General features: G+C 43.5%; 1 protein-coding gene across 1 annotated transcript in view; it reads right to left on the minus strand.

The window, feature by feature from the left end:
* Positions 1–19,540, minus strand: part of Enox1 (ecto-NOX disulfide-thiol exchanger 1) — a 552,113-nt gene that overhangs the window by 328,090 nt on the left and 204,483 nt on the right. The window contains 1 exon segment of the mRNA XM_037208374.1: positions 12,924–13,025. The gene's annotated coding sequence lies outside the window, so the exon portion shown is untranslated.

Here is a 19,540-nt window from a genome sequence, read left to right on the forward strand (position 1 = left end):
TAAATTCATATCTGCAGTAAAACCCAGTACTTCTAAAACATTTATCAAATTTATTGTTTATTATTTTGTCTTATTCCCATCATTTAATACACTTGAAAAATTGCAAGATTTTTGAAAATCTCTCAGTTTCAACCTCTTCAATCCTTCCTTAATATTTTTCTCTATAATTTTAATGAAAATGATTTCAAATAAAACTAAACAGTGTAACACAGACTATTCTTCTCAGAAAGTAAAAAAATGACACAATTCAGTCAGAAACCTTCAGAACTCAGGCCAGGTTGACATTGCCTCCACAGAAATTAAAGTTTTGTTATACTGCATTTTCACATACACAAAAAGAAAATCAAAAGAGATAATCCTGGAGAAAGATAATTTTTATATTTCTCTTCAATAGAACATTCCAGCACCACTACTTTCAAAAGAGGCATTCCTGTTATAAAAATCAAATTTACAATTGAAAATGATAACCCACAAAGCACTCACGGGGCCTAGACTGCACCTGGGTTTTCAAATTTTGAGCTCTAAAATATACAGGAAAACTTTCTAATAGGATTAGAAGGCTGCTGCATCACAATCAAAGTTTTCTCTCTTTCCAGTGATAAAAATTATGTCAAAAAGCATCTCCCCAAAGGGGAGTTCCTTTGGCAGCGGAAACTCCCTCAGCAGCCATAAACTGCACAGCACCAACAACAGATGATACACACCCCTCAGCTCCAGAATGAGGCGGTGGAGATGCCAAAGGTCTTTGGAATTTAAGGCCCAGGGTCTCAGAACACTCTAGCTGCTTTAGCACAATGCCGTGGACTCAAACAACAGGCTTTGAAAACCAAGAACATGGTGCTGGCGAATTTGGGGCCTGCTGAGGGGCTGCTTCCTGCTTCACAGTCAGCTGACTTCCGGCTGTGTACTCTCCTAGCAGAGTGGGCAGAGAGCGCTCTTGGGACTCGTTCCCCTTTGTGAGGGCTCTTGCTTGCCTCAGGACCAAATCACACCTCAGAGCCCCACCTCCGGGCGCCATCGCCTTGCTGGACAGGATGTCAGCATGTGAATCTGAGGAGACAGATTCAGTGCTCAGCAGAGAAAAGATGACATATGTTGGACATGGAAATGTGAGAGAGGCAGGGAGGGTTATAGTGTCTGCTGTCTGCTCTCTGGATGGTTCTCCTGGGCATGAAGAGGAAGGAGAAGATACCTGGGACATTGTTTCATATACATGTTAATATATTGTATAGGAATGGGCATCGAGTTCTCCTATAAAATGCTTTATACATCGTGGTTTATGGTCCAAAATCACCAAAGTATAGCATCTAGTCTTCCTGCCCCCTCCTTCCAACTGTAAGGACTGTTACACTAAAGACCTTTTGGTCATCTTTTTTGCTTGTATTTTTATCTTCAGAACAAAGCACCGAGTTTTCTTTTCATTCCTGTTACCAAAAATGGAGCAGAAAAGAAAACATTGATTCTGACTGTCCAGAAATACTCAGTTATCTCTCAAAACCTCACACTGACTCTGTTAAGCAGGTTTCACATCCCTTTAAAGGCACACCTTTAAAGACTCTCAAGGTCATCTCTCTCCTTTATCACTTCCATGGATGACCTTACCAATTAGTGTCCGAGGTGGCTCTACTTGGAAACACATTCCATTTAAATCACTGCTCATCTGAAAAACAAGAGCCTAGCGAATGAGACTAACTCCCAGCTCTGCAGACCTGGAGAGTTATTCGCCTGCTCTGAGCCTCGGTTTCCTTGGCTGGAAATTAATGCTAATATTGTCTCCTTGGCTGCATGTGTTGCAAAGAGATGATATTTGCCAAAATGTTGGCAAAAGTTAGGCATTTGTTCTTTAAAATCCAAATAAAATGAGAGGGAAGGCATGGCACTGTTTTTTGGCTTCTTGACACCCAACCAAGCATCTTGCTTTCCACTGACCTGAAGACCAGAGTTCATCTCTTTTCTTCCCTTTGGGACCCATGCATGTTCAGATCCATAGATGCCGCTTGATAAAAGCTCACAGAAGTCAACGAGGGGCTGGTGCTGTTGTGTTTTCTTTAAAACACAATGGACATATTGCCAAAATAACTGTAAGCCCAATCATTAGGCTCTAGAGCTTGCTAAATTTGGGGAGTAGAAAAACAAGCACAATAGGAACCATGTGACTTCCACGTGATCCAGCTACCACTGGGACAAAAGTCAAGCTTCATCAAGTGTCACCTTATCAGGCAGGACTGTAATGTGTGTTACTTGGCTCTGGGAAGAAGCTCGTAATTGAAAGTGCCTGCTGGTCAAGTGGAATCTAGGGAGGGACAGACGTGCTTTCTTCTCTTCAAAGGAAAGAACTAATGATAAGAAAGAACCATTGTCTGGGTCTGAAACGAGTTTATGGCGAACCATCTTAAGCAGAGCCAGTAATCTGTTCTCTTTTAAAATCATTTCTTCTGCTCCAGCACCCCAAACCCCCAAACCATCTCCCATTGTTCTGTCCACTAAATCATTAGCCAACTCCCTTTTGTGACCTCCAAAGTCACCTCTCCAATGACACCACATTCATCAGCAGTACCACTGAGTCCAGGGGAGGTGAGACTCATCCTCTGAACATATCTCTGCCATCTCAAAGGAATTCCAGATAGTATTAAAATAAAGTGAGATCTCAGGCAAAACAGGCTATATGTACTTGAATAAGGTAAGAGCCCATTTTCAGGTTCCTCGTGGCTTTACCCAACAGGACCACATAGAGAAGATGATTGGACCATGGGCCTGAGTGCAGGTGTCTGAGATGGTCTGCACTTAGCTGGGTTGGAGGGGTGGGGGGTGGGAGGTCTTTTGCTCTACCCCCTTGGCGTTTCTATAAATACCCTGGGGCAGAGACAGTCAGAGCTCATTGGAATAGGTTCCAGGCCCTCTTGAGGCTATCCTTTATTTTCTATCTGTTCATCTCCACATTCTAAATCCTTCTATCTAATATTTCCTGCTGCTTGCACTCAAGAAAACTCTGGGGAGCTGTGAGGTTGGTAGGTAAACGCCCGGCACATTTCTGAAGAATCCCGAAGTATATGAAGTCACTGGGCTTCCCCCTTCACACAGTCTTTAAGGTAAAAATGAAAATGCAATTTGTCTGCATGTACCTTTGCAACGGACCTAGGGTGGCCATTTGCTGACTATCCTGCAATTAAATGATCACACCAAAGTAATCTCTTTGTCAAGCTTCTATCTCCTTTCTCAGGATATAAATATAAGGCCCCAGATGAGCAGGAATAGAGGAGGAGTAGGATCCTAAATGGCCTCTGGGATCTGAGGCCCCACTTCCTGTGAGAGGTCACCTGATGGTCAGAGCCCATAAGGCAGCTTCTCTTCCTACTTTCTGGCGAGTGTCAGAAATAAATGTTCATAAAATAAAGTTGAAGGCACAAATAGAGAAAGACAGGAAACTCTGGAGATCCTGTTGATGTTTTCAATGTCTATGCTGTGTGGCTGAGCACAGGCTCCCTGGGGACAGAAGAGGATGCTATTCCTACCTCCTCCACACAGGTGACAGATGTCCAATTGTGCATACTCTTCCCTCCACCTTACTCAATAAAGGCAGCAACCTTGGTGGAGCTCCAGGGACCCTGAGAGGTACTGGGAGGGGGAGAGTAACCACATCCAATCCCCAAGTCCCATCCCCAGCTCCACAGCAAACTATCTGCTGTGGCCTCCGCTTCCTCCCTGCCCCACCTCCAGATCTTCTCCTATAACTCCCTCACCACCTCACACATTGGTCTCCACCTCCACTCCTGAGGGCATTCCCTGGGAACCTGCTAGCCATGCCAGAAGTAGGTAGGCAAGCTTCAGATCTTCACTCCAACCTCCTCTCCTCCAAATCCACCCCCTACTCTCATGCCCAGCTCTGTCGCATGACCTGCGGTGGCCTCTGCTCCCTCTCTGCCTGATTCCCAGGGAGACTATGCAGATTCTGCCTGCATGCCCAGCTATCTTAACAGGCTGAAAGTTTCCCTTAAATGACAGAAAACAAGAAACCTTTTGCTTATGGGAAACATAAGATGCTGGGTCCTCACTTAAAACAGGTCTAGAAAGTTCCAATATTAATAGAGACCCTATAGTACGTGATACTGAGCTCCTGGAAATCCAGTGATGAGTAAGTCCCCTGCCCTCATAGAACAGGCATTCTGGTTGGAAAGACGAAACACACAAGCAAACAACATACACACACACCCACAGACACACATACATACATAGAAACACACACATACACAGACACACCCCCCACATCCCTACACACACAGACACACACACATACACACACAGACACACACATAAACACACACATACACACAGACACACACACACACACACACACACACAGACACACAGACACACAGACACACAGACACACAGACACACACACACACATACACACGGTAGCATGTGGCCAATGGAGAGTAAAGGGATATGGGGTGCCAGCCATCTTGGGCAGAGTTCGAGGCAGTCTTCAGAACAGCGCCACTCAGGCTGGAAAGGAAGAGTCAGAAGGACCTGCCAAGCCCTGGTTCTGGTCAAGAGCGGCCCAGGCAGTAGATGGAGGTTGAGCTCTACCTACATGTTTTAGGTACCAGGTCACTGGTGAGCAGCAGGGGCCACATCCCCCAAGGGCTTACGGGTACAGAAGGGGATCGTATGTCACTCTCACAGCGAGGGAGGTGTCCAGAAGGGACCTGAAGTCCTTTGCTACCTCTCTGGATGTCTTCAGCTCGGCCACTTTCTAAAGACCCCCACCCTCACCAAGTTTTGACTGCATTTCAGGTGTTCCCCATCTCCTCAATTTCTGCTTTCTCGTTATTTGTAGTTCAATGGAGAAAAACAGACAAGTTGTTCTAAATAAACCAACTGTAAAAAATAAAAGATCTCCCACTTACTAGTGTACTCATCCCTTATTGTCTCAACCCGAACAGAAAGAACCAAACCCAGAAAACAGTGACTGCACACCATAAACACCCCTACCCTCAAGCCCCACTCCTGCATGCCCAGGCCTGATTTGCAGGGAATTCCCTGGAAGTGCATGCCTTCTGAAAAGGGCAGCATGGGCAGGACTCCACTACCCACTTCCCATCTGAGCTGTCAACACTTCCCCTTGGGTCTGTTGAGGCTTATTGTTCCCACAATGCCTGCAGCATTGTTGGTTAAGCTGGCTCAGCCAACCATAAAATCATAGAAGAATCAGCCTGGCACATCTTCTTGCCTCAGAATTGATGACAACTTATGTATCTGAGAATGCCAGAATGGGCCCATCCACCAACTGGGCAAGAAGAGCCAGTAACAGAGTCTGAATTTTACTTCTAGGAGAAAAGATTTTAGCAACACCATCTGCTTTTCGTGTTAGTTTTGTCAAGTTCATTGTCTTAAATCTGTATCTTCTTTGGTTTTGCTAATAGAAGACAAACCAAAGACAAAAGCATGGAAATGACATGATTTCACAAAACCCACAGAGCCCTGTGGAAGAACATAGTAACTTACTACATGCTGCCAGGAAGTGACAAGAAACCTATGTAAGAAGAACAAACTTTAAATACATTCATTAATGATGTGAAGATAAAAGTTATCTCTGATTGAAAAAGGGAACTGATAAAGACATCAAAGACATCAAAGAGAAAGATCTGAAAGTGAATTTCCTAAATAATCACCAATGAGATAAATGCAGGTGCAATTGCAGGGCACTTCATTCACATAGGCCCAAAGGGAACACTTCTGTCTAGAAACCGGAGTTAATGGCTGTCATCAGATACTACAAACCATGGCTGATGCACCACATCCTGGATGGAGCTTGAGAGGCTCATACAACCCACCCTAGGACCAAACAATAGCTAACATCTAGACAGGTAGCTCAGAAAGTGGGGGGCTGTGCTAATAACAAGATATGTCTGTGAACCCTGGAAAACAGTCATCCCCGACCCTCAGTGCTGTTGCCCAAGGCAGGTGGACACCTTAAATTGTTTCTTACACATCATCGTTCCCAACTCCCACATGTGTAGGGCTCTCTTCTGCAAGAGACTGGCCAGAAGATCACAAAAACCATTAAAACTATTACAGAAAGGCCAGTTTTCTTTCTTTCTTTCTTTCTTTCTTTCTTTTCTTTCTTTCTTTCTTTTTTTTTTTTTTTTTTTTTTTTTTTTTTGGTTTTTTAAGACAGGGTTTCTCTGTGTAGCTTTGCGCCTTTCCTGGAACTCACTTGGTAGTCCAGGCTGGCCTCGAACTCACAAAGATCCACCTGCCTCTGCCTCCCAAGTGCTGGGATTAAAGGCGTGCGCCACCACCGCCCGGCAAAAGGCCAGTTTTCTATACATGGTTAAAGGTTTTTATTATTTTGTGTGTGTGTTTATCTTTTTTGTTTGTTTGTTTTTCCTTCCAAGGCAGGGTTGCTCTGTGTAGCCCTAGCTATCCTGGAACTCTATCTGTAAACCAGGTGGCCTCAAACTCAGAGATCTGCCTGCCTCTGCCTCCAAGTGCGGAGATGAAAGGCGTGTAAACACCACCACTCAGCAGATTTTTTTTTTTAATCTTTTGAGTGTAACAGATACAAACTATGCTCAGAAATAATAGCTGCTTTGGAACAATTTCTGATCATCTGAACGCATTAAAAGGAGTGTCTCTTTCAGAGGAAGCAAACTATGAGGAAAGTAACATCATTTCTTTTTAAATAAAAATCGAACAAACTTCCTTACAAGTAACAATCCCCAGCCCCTCCATTTATCCCTGCCCAAGCCATCATTAGAATCATTGCAGTTTCAAGTCACAGAATCCTAATTCTAAGTGACAGAAGGACCAGGGAGAACTCATGGGCAGATTTAACTGAAAAAATCCAAGCCTAATGGTTTAGGGCATGGATGGACCGAGGTGCTTACATGATGAGAACCTTTTCAGATATCTTTATTCTGCTATGCTCTGCATTGGTTTTATTTGTTCATTTTTATTTTGAGACAGGGTCTCTCGTGGCCCAGGCTGGCCTTGATCTCTTTATGTAGTCAAAGATGGTTCTTGAAAACCTGATCGTCCTGCATCTGTCTCTCAAGTGCTAGGATTACAAGCTTGAACCACCTACACCCAGCCAGATGCTTCATTTATAATCAAGTTAACTGAAAACAGAATGACTATAGAATTTATATTTATCATATCCCATCGAAATATCAGATTTGAATTATTAAAAAAAAAGCAGACTTCTGATAATTCAACAAAGTTGTCCTTAGCCCTGAAGTTTCCAGGGTTTCCCAGGGATCTGCAGGGCGAGAGAGCAGCCCTGTAAATGGTGATTGGTGGCAATTTGAAAATTCACTGACTGACAAATGTATTTTTAGCTAGCCATTAAGCCCTGAAAGAGACAAGAATAGCAGCATACTGAGTGCTAATGTGTGGTCCTTGTGTTTAACCCCAAAACCAGCGAAATAACTATGACTATTATTACCAGCTTCATTGGGATCGCCAGTCCATCTCCCCACTTCACCAAAGCAGGAGTTTTGCCTCCACTATGATCAAAGACATCTCATGCAAAAAACAGCCTGAGGTCAGTGATGCGTGACTTTTTGGATGGTGTTTTATTTTTTAACATAACTGAAATTTATAATTACTTTAAATACTCTGACTGTGTAAGTCAATCTAGAAGGATCTTTCATGTGTCTGTGTGTTCTGAGCCTCTCAGGTATCCAATACAAATGGTATCTTGCTATAACAATCTGGCTCCAAAACTGCGGGTTTCAGGTCTGTCATGAAAGCTTGAGTTCTAGTAACCATTTAGGCCACCCTGAAGTCCATAGTCATGTCTTCCTGTTTCAGGAGAGACACTGATGCACGAGGGTCAGGCTGTAAGCCGCAGTGTTGAGTGCAATGCTCAAATAAGAGTCATTCAAATGCCACTAAGCACCCAACTCCAGCTCTGGGGGTACATGGACAATGCAGGGACTCCAGTCAAAGACCCAAGTGTGCCATTCTTCATGGGGTATCTCAAAAGTTCTGTTAACACAGGTTTCTCACCTTCTACCTGGGTTTAGACAAAGTACACCCAATTCCTGAGATTGGATGAAGCTCTACCTGCATCTCAAGGTAGCCTGGTGCAGGAATTAGCCACCACAGAACCTGAGAAGACAGAACTCCCAGGGTGTCATGTGACTTTCCCACCAGCACACACTGAATGAACACTGCCATAATGTTTTTTTTTTTCCCTTAAAACTTTCTAACAGCTCTTTCCAGGATACTTGTACAAGGCAGAGAATTTGTGCTTTGTGTTTCCTTACGAAAATTAACTATCTGGGTTCAATAAACCATTTGAGATATCACAACAGTGATTTAAACCATCAGTTTGTACTATAAAAGCAAGGCTTTCATATCACAAAATATGGCTCCTCATTTTTTGTGAGTTAGATCATAAGTAATCCATAATGGTTAGAGAACAGCCTCCCACTGTAATTCTGCTGTATTTCAGTAACAGTTCTGGAATCCCTGAATCACCATAGACAAGTGTCCTGGCTAGGGTTTCTATTGCTGTGAAGAGACACCATGACCACGGCAACTCTTACAAAGGAAAATGTTTCATTGTGGTGGCATCTTACAGTTTCAGAGGTTTAGTTCAGTATAATGGTGGGGAGCCTGGTGGCTGGGAGTACGGCAGTGTGCAGGAAGACATGGTGCTGGAGAATTTTACATCTTGATAGGCAGGCAATAGGAAATGGTCTGTCTCACAGAGCATGGCTTAAATATATATGAGATCTCAAAGCCTACATCCACAGTGATGCTTTTCCTTCAATAAGGCCACACCTACTCCAACAAGGTTATATCTCCAAAGAGTGCCACTCCCTTTGGAGGTCATTTTCTTTCAAACCACCACATTCCACTCCCTGGCCCCCAAAGGCTTATAACCACATCATAATGCAAAAATGCACTCACTCCAACTGCAAAAGTCCCCATAGTCTATAACAGTCTCAAACTTAAGTAAAAGTCTGAAATTCAAAGTCTCTTCTGAGATTCATGCAATCTCAAACTGATATCTATAAAATCAAAATCAAAAAGCAGATAACATACTTCCAACATATAATGGTACAGATATACATTACCAATCCAAAATGAAGGGAAGGGAGCCCAGTGAGAAAATACTGGACCAAAGCAAGACCTAAAACCAGGTGGACAAACTCCAAACTCCCCATCTCCATGTCTGATGTCAAAACTCTCTTCAGATCTCCAACTCCATTCAGCTTTGTTGGCTGCAACACACTTCTCTCTCTTGGACTGGTTCCAGTCCCTGTTAGCAGCTTTCCTTGGAAGGTATCTCATAGCTCTGGCATCTCTAATATCTTGAGAACTCTAAAACAATCCAGGCTTCAAACTTCCAGCTTCATGCAATGGCCTCTCTAGGTCTCCATTCAGGGACACCCCTGATACATGCCTGGCTTCAGCGGCTGTCCTTAGACATGGAGGCAAATTCCATGGCCCCTTCCTTCTATCCCTAACTCCAGAACCACATGGCTGATTCTGCCAAGTTCTGCTGCTTGCTGGGGCTGGAACATGGCCCCTTGTTCAATTACATTTTCACCAGCTTGCTGTCCTGAAACTTGCTCTGTAGACCAGGTTGGCCTCTGCCATCCCTTGCTGGGATTAAAGATGTGTACCACCACACCCAGCTCTAAGCTTTTCTTTAATTCCTTTTCCCAAATTGGAAATTTAGCTGGGTGGGGTCTTGCCCTGAGGTCACCACTCCCCTTATTCCATTTCTTAATCTGTTTATCTCCTTAAACACAGGAATTAATTCCATTCTGCTTCCTGTGTTGCTTTTCTCAATCTGTATACTTTGTATTTTTCCTTGCTCAGCTTGCTTCTTTTCATTATAAATCTTCATTAGAGTTAACACTAACCACCATAGAAAAGAGTCTGTACTAGGCTGTTTTGAGATTTCCTCTGCCAAAGGAACTAACCCAAAACTACCCACTTTAGTCTCAGGCAGACTCTTTGGACAAGGGCAAAAAAGCAGCCACATTCTTCACCAAAATATCACAAGAATAAGCTCTAGGCCACATATTAATATTCTTCTCCTCTGTAACCTCTTGAGCAAGGCCTCACAGTTCATCAAATCACACTCAGCACCACTGTCTTCCATGCTCCTACTCGTTTGGCCCATTAGGCAGTGCTTAAAGCATTCCACTGACTTCCTAACTCAAGTTCCCAAAGTCTGTATTTTTCAAATATATATGGTCAGGACTATCACAGAAACGCCCATTTCCAGTACCAACTTCTGTCTTAGGTAGGGCTTCTATTGCCGTGAAGAGACACTATGAACATAGCAACTCTCACAAGGAAAACATTTAATTAGTGTGACTTGCTTAAGTTCAGTGGTTCAGTCCATGATCTTCATGGTGGGACATGGCAGTATGCAGGTAGATATGGTGCTGGAGAATTCTACATCTTGATAGGCAAGCAAAAGAAAATAGTCTGTCTCACTGGTCACGGCTTGAGCATATATGGACCTCAAAGCCCACCTCCACAGTGACATCTCCTACAACAAGGTCATACCTACTCCAACAAGGCCACATCTCCTAATAGTGCCATTCCTTTGGGGGGCCATTTTCTTTCAAACCACCACAAGAGAATGTTTATTTAATTGTTTCACTTATTATTAGTATGTGTGTACATGCATGATGTTTGGGGTAGGTATGCCAAGGCGAACACATGGAGGTCCAATAGCCAAAAACTGGTTCTCTCTTTCTACCATGTAGGCACCAGGAATCAAACCCAGGTTCTCAGGCTAAGTGCTAAGTATCTTTACCTACTGAGCCATCTCAGAGACTTTACTTTCAAGGTTTTAATATAGGTAAAATTGGAGATCCTATCTCTTTAGTAAATGCTTTCTCAAACCCTGCTCTAAGGACTCAATCCTACCAGAACAGAGCTGCCAGTGGCCAGTGAGAAGACTTCAGGAAGGAACTCTCAAACTAGGTTTGGGGGCTTATTTGTCTTCTAACAATTACATGGTGGCATATTTATTTCAAAATGGTCCAGGTATATTAAATGCTATGGAGCATTTTGATATCCCAAAGCCACTTTTATCTAAAAAGTTACACTGCAGTGCAGTCAGATTTGCTAGTCACAGGTTTAAGAAGCTGCAGTCCCTGACGACTGTATTGGATGAGAGGAGGACCACAGCGCAGAAGAGCCCTCAGCACCTTCACGGCAATTTCAATTATACCCACTGTCCCACGGTACGGTTGCTGCCCCAGCCTGCTGGGGACTCCCTAAGCTGCCTCTTCCATGGCTGTCTCAGGCAGAGCAGGGGAGCATGACCAGCACAGATGCCCCTGAGCTACAGAGTGAAGCTATTTCCAGTTAAGGGACACTCAGTAGGCTAGGGGCATTTCAATTCTACACACACACACACACACACACACACACACACACACACACACACACACGCAAAAGCTGAGTTTTAGAAACTAAATTTTACTCTGAGCCTCCTTGTATTTCAGCATCTTGCTGGCCTGTCTGGGTATTCTATCCCAGTCTTTGATTCTCCCCCCCTCCCAATGCCCTGATGCCCAAATCTCAGTCTTCATCCTCTGTAGGATGGGCCAAGGCCCCAAGCATTGTCACTCTGACAGATATCTGATCTCTCACCAACCCTCTTTGAGGGTTCTGACTGAGGGAGGCAAATGCTTAAAAAGAAAATGCTGAAGTATTCATTGACAGCCTCAACCTCACTGAGGGAGACTTCTCTGATGTCCTGAAGGGGGCCTACAAGGGAGGCTACAAGCTGATTCATTTTTGAAATTCGTAGCAGCCACAGGAAAGGGCTCACCTCTAGTCTAGGAGATAAACAACACATCATAACATATTTATTAGCCTGGAGCCTTTTACTGTATTCAAAGAGCCTTCTCTCTTTTCCTTTTGCCCCCATTCCTGCCCCTTCTCTTTCTCATTTACACAAACTCCCAGGGCCAGAAGAGACGTTGGGGGCTAAGGTTAAAGTCTGGCTGCCCTTTGCCCTCCTTCTGTCTCCGTTCATCTCTTCAACTCCCCTCCTCCTCCCATTTACTAAAATTGTTACTGCCTACAGGATCGGCCCAACTAAGATCATGGCCACTGGGACTGTATTTGATGAGAGGGAATAATAGTATAAACATGATAAGGGTGATATAATGCTTTCTGCCTAGGTCATGACTGGTTGTAACCTTCCAGTTAAGTGTGGAAGGACCAACCCAAGCATAAGACCTACCTGATCTCACACACATCAATATAAGACTAGGATTTCAGTGCTCTGCTAAGATAATGAATAAACAAACCATACTTCAGCCAAATAAATAGCAAATTTTGAAGACTTTCAGCTTTAAAGTAGAAACACACCCTTAGTTAGGGGAGGAGAAACTTTATTATAAACTAGTTTAGGGATGTGATTTTGTCCTGACTTAATCATTCATCATCACCACCACTACCACCACCATCAACATCATCAAAATGTAAGCATTTTTGGAATGCCTACAAAGAGAAGTTAATTCTGGAGCTTATGATATTCTGTCACGGTTAGAAAGGGGCATTGAATGGGGAGATATGGGCAGTCACAGGCAACCTAATGGCACCACTGGTCCTTACACATGGGTGCCAGGCCCACTGGGTGAAAAGCAAGACACAATGATAGCCACACAACTGAACGTAAGCAGCACTGTTGGACTTAGGACTGGATCCTCCTGCTCTGACAACCATGCTGAACTGGGAAACAGTCACTGAGTCGTCTATACAGTAACAACACGGGTCTAGTGAATGCAGGGTCACCATTATTTTAACTCACACACACAAAGATGGGAGTAGGGAGGCACAGTTCTTCAGGCAGCCTGGGCTAGACCCTTGGCTGCCCCAAGAGAGGTCAAAAGTAAAGCTATTGTCTCCAAGCTTGTAATACTCACCACTTCTTGGGAACCAGCTCACTTCCCGTGCTGGGCCCCCTTGTGGTCTCCCTGTTGGGACTCAGGTCTGCTTTGGCTTCTGATTTTGCAAGTTGTCGGTTGCTGCAAATAATGAGAAGTAGGGGAATTTAAAGACAATGAACAATCAGAAGGCACAACTATGAGAAAGACTTGGTGATCGTCACTTAAGGCAGACGTGGTTTTGTTGCTGTTGTTTCTCAATCTAGACCTGGCACACTGAACAAAAGCCCACAGTACCTGTCCAAGTGTGCAAATGTCACCTGTAGGGAGGGACACAGAAGCACTGCACTTGGGCCCTACATAATGAAACATTCCTGCATATTTGTGACCCCTGTAAGATTTTTCACCTCTCCAAAAATGTACACAGGACGAAAAGGTATCCACCTGATCAGAAGGAACACAGGAACAAAAAGGGAGCATTGTTATTCACTTAACAGTATTCAGGGCTGCAAGCTGCCTACCTTGAAAGAAATCCTCAGTGACCTTAAACCACTGGAAATGTTTTTTTTTTTTTTTTAATTTTACTTTTTAAAGAAGTAAATTTTTATTTATTCTTCTCTTATGTGCACTGATGTTCTACCTGCATGTGTGTCTGTGTGTGTCTGTATGTCTATGTGAGGGTGTCAGATCCCCTGGAACTGGAGTTTCAGATAGCTCTGAGCTGCCATGTGGGTGGAACAGAATCTGGGTCCTCTGGAAGGATATCCAGTCCTCTTAACCACTGAGCCATCGCTCCAGCCCCAGGAAATGCTTTTTAAAACAATGACTTCTCTTTAGTTCCACGGTTTACAAAGTAATTTAGCAGACATTATCATCTTTGATTTTTATAATGGTTTTTATATCTCTAGTTTCAAAACAAAGAAATAGGTACCTCAACCCTCCCCAACACCAACAAGACATATATGGCAGCAAGAACATGTGGACTTGGTTACAAATGCAGGCCGAAAACCAGGTTTCTTACCTTAAAAAATATATACATAAACACATACATATATGTGTGTGTGTGTATATATATATATATACATATAAATATATATACACATATATTTATTATTTATTATTTGTGTGTATGTGTGACATGCATATATATGATGTGTATTATGTGTGCAATGTGCTGGTGTGCATGTGCCATGGGGCACATGTAAAAGTCAGAGGACGATTTTCAGAAGTGAATTCTCTCCTGCCATGTTCTCTCGAGTCCCAAGGTTGAACTCAGGTCATCAGCTCTTCACCTGCTGAGCTGTCTCTTCCACACCCTGAACCAGGCTTCCCGAGTCCTCCACCCATATTTGTATTGTTACACCAGTGGCACTTTGCCAGTTTTCAGAACCAAGCCCTTCTTACCTTAGGCAAGACTTACTACCTTTCAAGACATTTGCTAAGTGCAAGGGAACTTCACGTGCAATAAAATGGCTCTTTCTTGCATTTTTATCAGATCTATTGATGATTCCATTCATATCATGAGATAGCAAAGTCTAAAAAACAAATCTTGGGGCTGAACAAATAGGCCAGAGGTTAAGAGCATGTTAATGCTTTTTTTGCAGAGGATGGTGGGGGCAGGGAGCAGGCGTTGGTAAATTCCTAGCACCACATGGCAGTTTGCAACTATCTGTAACTCCAGTTCCAGGGGATCTGACACCTACTTCTGGCTTCCAGAAGCTCCTGCATTCATGCAAACAGGGAATATATTTATATATATATATATATATATATATATATATATATATGTGTGTGTGTGTGTGTGTGTGTGTGTATATGTATATGTATATATATATATATATATATATATATATATATATATATATCAGGCACACACATACATATACACACACAATAAAATCCAAAAAAAAGAACAAATATGAAATAGACTCAGAACATGCTAATATCCCAATGCTTCCATAAGTTAAAAAAAAAAAAAAAGAAAAACAAGAAAAAAAGAGCAACAACAAAAAATAAAAAGGAAAAGCGCCCAAGGTGAGAAGCTGCATGGAAAAGTGCGTCAGGAGAGCAGGGCCTGGGCTGAGCCCTGACAGTCACCCGAGAGCCAGCAGCTGCCTCCAGGAGTGTGCATGTTCTCAACCGTTTGTCTTCTCGCCCTCGCTCTCTGTGGACCAAATTTTGTTCATTTCACAGCACTATGTGGTACTTCTTGATATTCTGTAAAACATTCCACTTAGACATGTTGACTTCACTAATTAGTCTATAAATACTTGACTTTTACCCACTGCTTTAGTGAGTGAGATAATTACTGAGGAAAGGCCGAAGCGTTTATGGTCAATCAGATGAGGAGAAAGGGAATATGGTCTTTTAGACGAGGAAAATGTAAAACATTGTGAGGCCAGGCAGAAGCTATTAGCAGGATCAATATCTCGACTGGTACCTTAATAAATCATTGCATCAAAGTCTTGACACAGGATGGAGAAAACCTCAGTCTGTCTCCCCTACAAGCTTCCAAATTGGAAAATAAAACTCTATTTAAATTACAAAGACCTTATTGGTATACACGGAATATGACAAGTTCCTGAAGCGGTTTCTGGATTCGGGGTGTAGAAAGAGCACTGAATCATCAGTGAGGGAAGAGAAGCAGAAAGACAAAGAGCACAGCCTTTCTCCAGGCTGCACTTTCTAATTTGCAACTAGTAAATATGTATGAATCTGCTCCACTGCAGCTATGGATGACATACTGCTTTCTAGAGAGAGCACGGAGTGGAGAAATCAAAGCAGAGGATGGTTTGGAGTCACAACCAGCTTCCTCTCCCAGTTAATAGTTCTCAATCTTTCTACCACCCTCCACTTACACTTCTTAAATCACCATCCTTTGGGCCCCATTTCCTAAAATGAAAAGCACTTCGACAGCAATAGATGCTCACTGTATGGTATGCAGCATCCCGAGGTGAGTTCTCACTGTATAGGGAGGGGTGAACAACAGTAAATTTCTCTAACCCCTTAATCAGGCCCATTGTCTTTGATGGTCCCAGGAAAACATGCAAACAACTAGAAGAAGTTGCTAGGCTTGCCGGTCCAGTTTTCTTTTGTAACCTCAAGACTATTTGTCTTTTCTCACATGTAGCAAAAACCAAAAGAAGGATTTGGCAGAGTGTTGCCATGGAAATCAGCCTTTCCCTTGGAGCGCTGTAGTTCCTCACTTATTGAGATGGCATGGGAGAGGGTAGACAATATTTTGACTTGCTTCTGCTTTGCACTTGCGGTGCTTAATTAAAATAGTTTTTCCTGGGAGTTCAAGTTACTGGGGATCTCTCCAACCTCGGGACGTTAAGCTAAGAAGACCTCACGTCTTAAGATGTGTTTAGAGGACTTACAGCTGGGAGATCAACAGCAAACAAAAGCCAAGCTCCCTAGCAACTCGCAATGTTCATTTGTGATTAATTAAGACTTTTTTCATTGAACAAATATTTTCAAGCACTTAAATGTTAGACAGGCTTGATGATAATTATATGGTTTTAAAAGAGTCCAGAAGTTTCTAATCTCAAAAAGGTTGACACTCTTAAGGAAGACATACACACATAAAAAGTTAACTAGCTGAAGATTTGGCTTATGATATAAAAAGGTGACGATCAGAAATGCCATATTCGCTTATGTGTCAGCAGGGGGATGTGGTGGATTTACAAAAGACATCTTTATTACAGGCTGTCAGGGAAGGGCTCTTGGGAGGTGGTAAATGAGCTGGTTGTGACCTGAGGAAATAAGGGAGGAAAGGGACACATATTCCAATCGGTACAGGAAGCTTGATGGAAACCAGGTGGAAGCACACAGCCCAAGTCAGAGAGAACGGACACTGCAGATGAGGAGCAGGTCCCCAAAAGCAAGGACAGTGGGTAGACTGTCTGAGTCTCAAGCCTCAAGCCTCTTTCTTAGGATGGAAGAGATTTGGCAGGTCAGATGAATGCTTATTGCAGCTCCAAGTCCGGGAACACGAAGCAGAGTCAAATCAGCTTGTGACCAAGAGATGACAGGGGATGCGGGAAATGGGGGAGGGAGGGGGGAATGTGCTTCCATAAATGAGTCTTTGACTCGCAGAATGTCTGCTTATCATAGAAAATGGCTTTCTGAAGAGCACGAAGCAACCCGCAGCTTCAGGGAAGAGATACCAGGAGGATGGTTGTTTGGGAAAACATTCCCTAACAAGAACAGGTATGACTGACAAAATAAGACAAGTTCTCTTGCGTGGGAGGAACAAACAGGAAGAAGGGATGGGCACTAGGTACGAGGCACAGCATCCAGCAAAGGCTGTGTCCTAAGTCAATTGATAGCCAAACACCGGCCAGGTTCAGCCGCCTGGGCTTAAAGAAGAAAACTTACATGTGGCTGGAGGTGGAAAACCAAGAAGGTGAGAAGACATCAGTCAAGAAGCCAAGACCACTGGACCTTAACCAGCTGTCACTGATGCTCATCCATATTCACACTATCTCCCACATGATAAATTTCAGGATATTGAGGCCCAGCCCGGTGCCCCACCACAGTGCATCACAAGAAAATAAGCTGAAGGTGGTGAGAGAAGACCCCCTACATGAGAAGTGTGTATGAGCTATGCTGATTGGAGGGTTGTGTCTGTGGTCCAGCCTGGGTGCTGGGAAACCAGCCTGGAGATGAACCAGCCAGAAGCCTACTCATAGAGACCACTAAAATCTTTGTCGGATGACCAGCTCAGTATACAGTTTGCCCTGACACTGTCCTCCATAACAACTGTGAGACTTTCAGCACAAAGACCACCAGCCAACGCACTGATGACAGTGTTTGACGGGCCAGGAGCATTCTGCGGTCTCTGGTCTCAACGATTCCTCTGGGTGTCCTTGTTCAAGCAGCAGTTAAGTGGAAAATGATTAGCACACTGCTCACTTCCTTGAGGCATAGCAAGGCTGGACCAGTGACTCAGCCCTGTGCTTGGAAGGAGCCAGGGTGCTTTCTGGAATGGATCTGGGTTTGTGCTGGTGTCAGGGACAGCTCAGCGCTTTGCTGGCAGGCCACAGTGATTCAGCCACTCACTCGCCTTTGCTGCCTCTGCCGACTTTCCTCTACTAACTGTTGCCTCTGTGACAGGGAGGCACTTTAACTTTTCTGCTGCCATGATCGGGACCATTCACTGTGTTTCCCCCCACACTCACATTTACAGGAGAGCCAAATGAATGATTATAGCACAATTTAGCCAGGAAGGCAACAAGAGGTACAAGGACTAAAGAGAGGTAGATTTTTATAAGAAAGCTCTTAGTTTGGATTTGAAACTAGTAGACTTCTTCTCAGTAGACAGCCAACATGGTCTTCGGGACTGACATTTCTTTGTGATAAAGAGGTTTTGTTTTGTTTTGTTTTTTTTCTTTTTACCACTTAAATTCTCTCCCAAACTCCCTCTTCTAGAGGGTGAAGTACAAACAACACTAGAAAGGAGTTCTTTCTGATTTTTGCTCCTCTTCTCTGGAAGGCACTTGAGTCTATAACCAAAAGGTGCCACACACAAGGCAAAAATCCAATACAAGGGATGTTCCCAGCTCACTGCACATCCTCTCAGCTAAATCTGGCAAACTCACTCCCATCTGGTCTACTGGCCAGTTCCTGCAGAATGCAGCTGGGCTGGAACAAGGGTTCAGTCAACAGCACTCAGTGAGACATGCCCTCTGGCCTGCTGACCTCTCAAATGTGCAAAAGACAGGGGTCACAAAACAGCCCTTCCAAACACAAGCATTCTTATTTAAATACCCGCCCCCCCCCCCTCCACACACACACCCTTGTGAGCTTTTATTTTCAGTGCTCAGTCTCTTCTAGGAGAAAATTGGTACTTTGGCTGCTGACAAATAGCACTGGAATCCAGGATTCCACACACAGCTTTCCTTCATACCGGGGATGGATGACAATATGCAATTCACAGCAAAGTCAAACTCAGTAGATGAATCACAACACAAGTTTGTCTCTCAGGCAGAATGGGTGACCAAGGAAATGAGTACTTCCTTAAACATGCTGCTGCTGCTGCTGCTGCTGCTGCTGCTGCTGCTGCTGCTGTTTGTGTGAATCACCCCAATCCTAGGTAACTGACCATGAACAAGGCAGCAGGGAGCCTAATCATGGAGAATATGTGGGTTTGCACCCCCATCCCCACCCAGGTGAGCTGTCAGGGATAAAACAGTCGAAAAAGAGCCACATCCACGTCGGAAGGAAAATCCCGTGTGGAGGAGCCTAGCAAAATACAGACTGCATGTAAATTTTAACCAAGAACTTTAATTTCTAATAGGAATTAAAACATCCTATGAGTAGGGACCACATGGAATGTGGTAACAATATGAATCAAGTGTGGATTTCTTCATTTGGTTTCCAATTTTTCCCTTTTATTAAAAGTGACTTATAAAACACATATGTAAGCATATATTGTTGTTAACTAACTCTTTAGAAATACTAGCATAAAATCTCCTTCGTCAGTGCTTCATGCATACCTTTGGGCTTCTCTTACAAATATTATACGTTGGAACCAAAAAAACTAATTAATTTAAAAAAAAAAAAAGCCAAAAATGCCAGCTCCATTCCCACCAGTTCCACTTTCTAAATAATCAACACAAACAACATTATGTTCAGCCTTGTACAAACAAACA

The sequence above is a fragment of the Peromyscus leucopus genome, chromosome 9, assembly GCF_004664715.2.
Source record: "Peromyscus leucopus breed LL Stock chromosome 9, UCI_PerLeu_2.1, whole genome shotgun sequence".
NCBI lineage: Eukaryota > Metazoa > Chordata > Mammalia > Rodentia > Cricetidae > Peromyscus > Peromyscus leucopus.